Source organism: Olea europaea, chromosome 15 (genome assembly GCF_002742605.1).
Source record: "Olea europaea var. sylvestris chromosome 15, O_europaea_v1, whole genome shotgun sequence".
Taxonomy (NCBI): domain Eukaryota; kingdom Viridiplantae; phylum Streptophyta; class Magnoliopsida; order Lamiales; family Oleaceae; genus Olea; species Olea europaea.
The window spans coordinates 5427647-5437107 of NC_036251.1; the positions used below are offsets into that span (position 1 = coordinate 5427647).

The 9461-nt window shown below is 35.9% G+C and overlaps 1 pseudogene; it reads left to right on the plus strand.

Annotated features, from left to right (window-relative positions):
- The first annotated feature begins 1827 nt into the window (after nt 1-1827).
- On the plus strand, nt 1828-9218 carry LOC111411139 (annotated as a pseudogene).
- Nucleotides 9219-9461: the final 243 nt, after the last annotated feature.

The window sequence follows — 9461 nt, forward strand, 5'->3', positions numbered from 1 at the left end:
CTTCAAGTCTGATCATCAATGTATTCTTTTCTTAATTATTATTTTCTGTAAGAAGAAATTTTTCGTATTATTATTTTGAAAATAGACGGACAATAATCCATTTCTACTTGCTTTGACTTTCGTATTGGTAATATTTTATTTATTTGATAAATATAACTTGAAATCCATATCCACTTGCTTGACTTTGGTATTGGTAATATTTTATTTATTTGATAAATATAAGTTGAAATCCATATCCAATATAATGTTATTTATTCAAAATCCATATCCTAATTTAGTTATTGAAATGAATTTGAAATACTAATAACTATAATAACTATGAAAATAATTGCTTTTTAGTTGTGATTAATACAAAACATTGAGATGCCATTATCAAAGAGATGTTTTGTTACTTGTAACAATTAATACAAACAAGGATCAATTATAATACATCCATAAATACTGGTATCAATCTGGGCAGCTTGGTCGAAGACTTTCGGGTGGAAACTAAAAAATTGTCATTTGTTGTCGAAGTTTGATATGCTATCTCTCGTCTCCGACCAAGTATTTTGGAGTCCATTGCCATAGCAGTGTCCAACAAGTTTCTTAGCTGAAAGTTGCCTATCTTGACTATTAATTAGTCATATAACTATCTAATAATCACATAATGGGCTTTCAAAGATATTTTCATGTTAGTTACCAATTTCACTGAAACCTTCAATTTTGATAATCTTCTTGTATTTATTTACTTAGATTAAGAATTGTCATTTAATTCTGAATATGGGGTCGTTATTTTGCAGGGTAATTTTGTCTGTGAATAAGGAAGATTACAATTTTTAGGCTGAATTTTGATCTGGAAAAATGTACAGCATATCAGTTGAAGAAATGACAATCAAGCAGCGGAGACTAGTGAGATTAGTTCAAATTGCCCGTGTATAGATATTAGATAGGCATTGATGATAGCCATTTTTTAAGTTCAAATTCTACTGGGCACAAGAATTCTTTTATGTGCACTTATGTTTTTATCTCGATTGGAAGTTCAATAAGTTCATGGTTGTTTTTTGAAAAAAAAAAAAAAAAATCGAGTGTATTTATGGTTCAATATATAAGTTTAACAATACACACAGGCGTGATTGGATTGTATCAGGCTAAAAAAAAAATTTATTTTTCTTATTTAATACTGTCTAAGATAGTCGAGATTTTAGTTTAACTCCTAAAACACTTTTGTTTTGTGTGATATTGTACATTTAGCTTGTCGCTTTATTTCACAAGAGGTTTACGATACATATTTCCCATTAAAACACTTTCTGCTTTGTACATATAGCTTAATGGCATATTTAAGACTGTACAATGGACAAAATGAAAAACTTATTTTCTAGTCTTTATACCGTCTTATGGAACAGGTCATAAGCTTATATTTAATTTCAGCTTATATATCCCCCCTAAGGTCATACCTTAGGGCCTAACATGTTTCTCTTACTAAAATTTTGAGAGGAAATGGCTAAGCTTGCTTTTATATTCTGTTACAAAAATATTTGAAGTTTATCACTGTTAGGTAGAAGAGATGCAGAGCAATGGATGTCCCACCGTATGCTTCCTTATAATTTGCGACAACATGAGCAATACAAGTGGCAAGAAACCAGGGGCATCAAAGAAGATTCTTTAATTTGTAACTTGTCGCCATCTCTGCTGGAGTTTACTCAGAAGAGGAAGTGCACCTCAACAACTACTCTTAGACCACTTTATGCATGTTTGGTGCATTGCAAACATGCCCTTTTAGTATTTTACATTTCTTCTGTAGTTGAGCAATCTGCTTATCTAGCTATTGACTATTTATTACAGGTGCCAATGTTTGAGCAAATGGACGAACAGCTATTGGATGCAATGTGTGATCGTCTAAAGCTGTAGATGAGCTTCATAGTTAACCAGTTGAGAGGATGCTCTTTATTATGCATGGTAGTAATGACTAATAGTGGTAGAACTGGTTTCATTACCTCCGATTATCTCAAGGTTGGGGACTTCTGTGGAGAAGAACTTCACATGGGTTCTCTACCCAACTCAACCTGCAGAACTGTGCAAGCTATAAAAGATGTCAAGGCCTTCTCTCTGATATGTGTGGCTTCCCAATTTAGGCTTCTTCACAGCAAGAATATTCATTACACTTTCAAGCAAGTTTTAAAATAAAACTTATTATTCAATTTTTTTTTTTTNTTTAGGCTTCTTCACAGCAAGAATATTCATTACACTTTCAAGCAAGTTTTAAAATAAAACTTATTATTCAATTTTTTTTTTTTGGTAAAATGTCTATAGCTTTCCATCCCTTTGCTCCCCGCCCCCTATAAAATGTAGGATTAAGCTGTAATCCCAAAAAAAAATGCTCACATACAAAGAAAAAACTTATCGTGATTCACCCTCAATGTGAGAGTCATATCCATTCATCGCTACTTTAATGAAGGAGAAGAATTATGAGGTTAATGTAAAGTCTACTTAAGCGATCTAAACATGCTTTAATCAACAAAATAGCATTTAGATCAATGCGAAATAAATTGGATCGAAAAACGCACCTCCCGCCATCGTCGTTGTTCACACACTTTTTCAAGCTTGTATGTGGTGTTTAATTTCGGGTTAAGGCTCTTCTAAGCCCTCTTTCTCATTGTTTAGATGGTGTATGCAGACTGAACGTGAAAATGAGCTTAGGGACCTTCCGAATGAATCTCAATGCCTTTAAAATGCTCTTCCCATCACAGAGCGATTATGCACGTCCATGGGTGGTTACCAAACATGATTTTAAATGTTGGGTTAATTGCTTTCATAGTGGGATATGTGGACCACTCATAAGTTGGTTATAATCCAACATTCTCCCACTTGGTCCATATATACCATCATTCATCATAATAAGGAACATAATGCATGAATCATAGCGATAGGACCTCTAAAGCGAGTATTATCTTTCATGTATCACAGTGTATCATGTCTCTTAAACACCAATCCATATGACTTAATGAATAAACCCTATGTTTATTCAAGGTCCAAACTTAATGATATTCTCAAGGTAAATGAATATACAAATATGCGTACAAAACAAATGAGAAAACATCGATTGAATAAGAGTTTCATTAAAGCATCAAATGTACGTACAATAAAATTACATCACCGAACCAAGTCCCATTCTCGCGACATGATCCTTAAAATTCTTTGGTGGCATGCCTTTAGTCAAAGGATCATAAATCATTAACTCAGTGCTAATGTGCTTAATGACCACTTTCTTCTCCTTAACACGTTCTCTAATGGCTAAGTATTTAATATCGATGTGCTTACTTCAATTGTCACTCTTGTTGTTCTTAGTCATAAACACAGCAACTGAGTTGTCACAGTACAATCTCAATGGCCTAGAAACTGAATCAATTATTCTAAGCCCAGACATGAAACTCTTCAACCATACACCATGTGAGGTAGTCTCAAAACAAGACACGAACTCAGCCTCCATAGTGGAAGTAGCAGTCAAGGTCTGCTTCACGCTTCTCCAAGATACAGCTCCGCCAGCAAGCATGAAAACGTAACCAGATGTTGATTTTCGTGAATCAACACAGCCAGCGAAGTCTGCATCCAGGTAGCCAACCACTTCCAGATTGTCAGTCCGTTTGTACATAAGCATGTAATCTTTGATCCCCTGAAGGTACCTCATCACTTTCTTTGCAGCTCACCAGTGGTCTATGCCTGGATTACTCTGATATCTTCCTAGCATTCCAACAACAAATGCAATGTCAGGTCTGGTATAGACCTGAGCATACATTAGGCTTCCAATGGCTGAAACATATGGAATGTTTTTCATTTGTTCCTGCTCGAGCTCATTTTTGGGACATTGAGTTAGGTTAAACCTGTCACCCTTCACAATGGGTGCTACACTAGGCGAATATTTCTTCATCCGAAATCTCTCTAAAACTTTGTTAATATAGGTCTCTTGAGACAAACCTAAAATGTCTTGAGATCTTTCCCTATGGTTCTTAATGCCAATGACATAAGATGCCTCACCCATATCCTTCATATCAAAGTTCTTTGAAAGGAATTGTTTCACCTCATGTAGCAAACCCTTATCGTTGATTGCAAGTAAAATATCATCCATATATAGAACAAGAAAACAAATCTTGCTCCCACTGACCTTCTGGTATATACAATGATCCATGACGTTCTCTTCAAAACCAAACGAAGTGATGACGTCATGGAATTTCAAATACCATTGAGAGGAAGCTTGTTTTAATCCATATATGGATTTATTAAGCTTACAGACCAGGTGCTCACCACCACTAGAGGAGAATCCTTCAGATTGTTTCATGTAAACCTCTTCCTCTAGATCACCATTAAAGAACGCCGTTTTCACATCCATTTGGTGCAAGTCTAAATCAAGATGGGCAACCAATGCCATAATCACTCGAAGTGAATCTTTCTTAGATACAGGAGAGAATGTCTCTATGTAATCGATTCCTTCCCTTCGAGTGAATCCTTTGACAATGAGTCTTGCTTTATGTCTCTCAATGTTGCCTAGTGAGTCTTTCTTTGTTTTGAAAACCCATTTACATCCAATGGCTTTTATACCATCAGGCAACTTGATGAGATCCCAGACTTTGTTGGATGCCATCAAATCCATCTCATCTTTCATGGCATTGTACCATAAACTTGATTCTTTACAATTCATGGCTTGTGAAAACGTTTCAGGATCATTTTCAACACCAACATTGTAGTCAGACTCTTGTAGATACACAACATAGTCACTAGGAATCGCCGATTTCCTTATTCTAGTAGATCTTCTTAATGCTCCATCAATATTCTCCTGAGGAGCAGGATCATTTTATTCAGCAGACTGTTCAATAGCTTCAGGCATCTGTTGAACTTCAGCATCTACTGGATCAGGTTCAATAGCTTGTGGAACTTCGTGGACTGATCTTTCATTATGCGTTTGTACTCGAGGTGTATTGTTAACAACAATACTCAGTCCATCGCTTGAAGTGGCACATTGAGCATCTGAATGATCTTTCTCAGGACAAATGCCCCGGGATTGATCACTCCCACTAATCAAGTCATTTTCAAGAAATTTTGCATTTCTTGATTCCACAAATCTAGTGCTATGAGATGGATAGTAAAATCTGTATCCCTTAGACCTTTCGGCATATCCAATGAAATACCCACTTTGGTCCTTGGGTCCAACTTCTTTTCTTGTGGATTGTATACTCTCACTTCAGACGGGCATCCCCAAGCGCGTACATGTCGCAAACTCGATTTCCAACCCTTGAATAACTCAAAAGGTGTCTTTGGGACAGCCTTGGTTGGAACTCGATTTAATATGTACGTAGTAGCTGTCTTAAGAGCTTCAATCCATAGAGAGTGAGGAAGCTTGAAGCTAGCAAGCATGCTTCGCACCATGTCCAATAATGTTCGGTTTCTCCTTTCAGCTACTCCATTTAGGTCCGGAGAACCAGGCAAACTGTATTGGGCAACAATCCCATTCTCTCGAAAAAACCTCGTAAATGGACCAGTCGCTTGTCCATTCTCAGTGTATCTACCATAGTATTCTCTACCTCTATCGGATCTCACGATCTTAATTTTTTTACCACATTATTTTTCTACTTCAGCTTTAAATACTTTAAAAGCATCTAGTGCTTTATTTTTACTGTTAAGCGAGTAGAGATACATGTATCGTGAGTAATCATCTATGAAAGAGATGAAGTATTTATCACGGTATGCTACCATGTCTGGACTACAAATATTTGTATGTATGATTTCCAATAATTCAAAGCTTCTCTTGGCACCCTTTTTTGACTTATTATTTCTCTTTCCTTTAATGCAGTCTATACAAGTCTCAACGTCTGTAAAATCTAGAGTACTAAGTACCCCATCATTCACCAACTTTTTAATTCTATCAATGGAGATGTGTCCCAATCTCCGATGCCACAACATAGAAGACTCTTCATTCACAACACATCGTTTAGTACCAATATTTTCATGAACGTGCATGGTAGTATGGTTGTCATCATTTTGCAAATTAATAAGAAAAAAACCATCAGACAAAGTACTGCATCCAATAACATCATATTTATAAAATAAATTAAATCCAGAGTCTGAAAAGTTAAAGGAATAACCAACTGATACAAGTCTGGAAATTGAAATCAAATTCCTAGAAAAACTGGGAATATAAAAGGTCTTTTCTAAATTTAAAATGAAACCACTACTTAAAACCAATCTGCACGTGCCAATGGCCTCCAAATGTGAGGGCATCTTATTTCCTGAATAGATGCTACACTCACTCCCACTGGTTTCCGTAGGTTTCGCAAGTCCTGCAATGAATTGGTCACATGGATCGTAGAATTAGAATCAATCCACCATGTGTTATGATTAACATCAATCATATTGGATTCATAACAAACAAGTGAGAGTTGAGTACCTTTTTTGTCAAGCCACTTCATGAACTTGGAGCATTGCTTCTTAAGGTGCCCATTCTTCTTGCAAAAGAAGCACACAATCTCCTTCTTAATGTCCTTTTGAGAATGGATTTTTCCCTTCCCCTTGTCGTTGGCCTGATCTTTCTTCTTCTTTCTTGGAGTTGTCTGCTATATCTCTCATGCGTATGATTTGATCACGCACACCCTTAATGCCAGTGAGCTTCAAGGATGAAAACCGCATAATGAGGGTGCTAGCCATCGCTTTATCTGAAGTGACAAATTGTTCGTCAACGGCTTTGAGCAAATCTTGGACTTTGTCATACTGCTCGACAAAGCCCCTAATACCAGCAGATATTTTCATCTTTATGAACATAAGGGAGAGGCGATTAGATCGCTCCCACTTTTCATAAAGTTGAACTTCCTCTGGAGTGCTAGTAGCAATTACTGTAGGGGGCTCATCCTTCCTTATAGCGTAATCAATGTCCATCCATCCCAAGTGAAGGAGAACTCTCTCCTTCCAGACCTTATAATTGTCCCCTTTCAACTCGGGAACATCACATTTCATATTAGAGAAATTAACAGGTTAACTTGCTGCAATAAATCAAACATTCATGCTCGTATTACAAATTTGAAGCTAAAATAACATATGACATGTTTTACCAATGTAAAAACATGCAAAACACGAATCTAGTGAAATAAAACTTGCCTGAGGGCTAAAGTTCTAATTCAATTAGATTTGTCTTAACTTCACAATAAAACTATCAAATTATGTTCCCTTTTCTAATTCCTGTGGGCAAATTAGAAAATATAATTTGATATTTTATCCTAATTAATCACATATAATACGATAAAAAAATTCCTGTGGGATAAGATTTACCATATCAAGTATGATTAATCACAATTAATATTTGTTCTCCAAATGTGATCCCAAATGAACCTTAATATATAATTTCAATTAATTAAAGATGTTGTGGCTATTCCTTAATTAATTAAAACTATATGGATCACCAAACATTAACTAAATTCTTAGGCTCAAACTATTGCTAAACCATAAGCAATACAGTCGGACAATAATGTACTAATATTGTTCAATTTAAGTATTGCATGAATAAAATAATAAACTAGCACAAAAACATCCACTTTAAATTCATAAAGAGCCTTTTATTAGAATTATTTTTAATGTATAAAAATTGTTTAACCTAATAATGTATGCATAATAAACTACAAAATTTATACATACAAAAGAAAAAAAGAAAAAAAAATCGGATGGTACATGTGCAGGTTCAAATTTTATTAAACTAATAATAATATTAAACAATCAAGTTGGTAGCCTTATATTCCTTTGCATGCAAGTTGGCAACCTTTATACCATTTCATGAAAGAATATGCACCTTTATTCCTTGCAAGTGGGCCTCTGGTTAGAACTAATGGTTAAAATAAAACCATTTTTTGTACTTTGTAATAATTAAAAGACAAGGAAGCTTACATCTCTACATGCAAACAGGTACATAATCTGCCAACCATCTCTATATGCAAACAGGTCTGAAAATGCTGTAAAAGACAAGGAAGCCTACATCTCTGCATGCAAACAGGTACATAATCTGCCAACTATCTTTGCATGCAAACAGGTCTGAAAATACTGTTTAGCCACCTTTTTTTTTATATGTCGTCTTCAACCTCCTGCCGGGTCGAAACGACTCGGTTCCAACCCAAAGGAAAAACCCGGTCATATCTCATGATTCCGACCACCAAATTTTGCAAATTTTATATCAAAATTCTCAGAAATCAATTTCCTAATGACTCCTAATCTCAGTTTCCATAAAAACGACCAAATCGAGAACCATGTTTTTCAACAGAGAGTGTGCACGTTGAGAACAAATAAGACAGAGGCAAAACGAAAGCTCTGATAACAAATGTAAAGTCTACTTAAGCGATCTAAACATGCTTTAATCAACAAAATAGCATTTAGATCAATGCGGAATAAATTGGATCGAAAAAAGTACCTCACACCATTGTCGTTGTTCACACACTTTCTCAAGCTTATAGGTGGTGTTTAACTTCGGGTTAAGGCTCTTCTAAGCCCTCTTTCTCACTGCTTAGATGGTGTATGCAGACTGAACGTGAAAATGAGCTTAGGGGCCTTCCGAATGAATCTCAACACCTTCTAAAATGCTCTTCCCATTACAGAGCGGTTATGCACGTCTATGGGTGGTTACCAAACATGATTTTAAATGTTGGGTTAACTGCTTTCATAGTGGGATATGTGGACCACTCTTAAGTCCCACCACTCTGAAAGGATGTTCCCCTATTTATATCGTACATGAATGCCCAACAAAGAAACTATGTCAATATGCTATCAAAGGGATATTTGAACATTATAATTAGGCTCATCAAAATCAATCAAAATATACTGCTAGAACTATCCTCTCTCTCCTATACTTCTCGAATGTAATATTTCAGTGAAGGATGTGAAGAAAATAAGCATGACCCAGGTGTTTACATAATTGCTTCATGTTCTACTCCCAGCGGTGGAGGACGTGGGAAGCATGCTTTATCCAATTAGCATGGCATCGATATTGTAGGAGGAAGATTGAGAAATCTCTGCAAGAGGCAGAAGTTAAAATGCATGAGGCCTTGGCAAAAGAGGGCAAGAGCTCACCTAGCCTTGGTGCCACCATTAATGCATCAAATTTTCTGCCAAATTTGCTTGGTTCCTTGCGCAAGAACCATACACATAATGCTAAATTATCACCCCAAGTACCTAGGGCAAAATTGCCTCCTTTGGTGCTTCAGAAGCCGATCTAGCCTCATTTTAGTGCAAAAGACCATTCATAGGAAGCATATTCTTGTAGATGACATTGCAGCACAATGACCTGATGACATATACGATAATAGTATTACCATGTAGGCATGTACAAATTTTTCTCCAATCTCGAGCTTTCTTTTTATACATAGGTGTGTATTATGTTGATACATTATTGTCACTGTGGATATACATAGACTTGAGATTTGACTCAGTTTTATGAGAAATTTACCGTATGTATACGT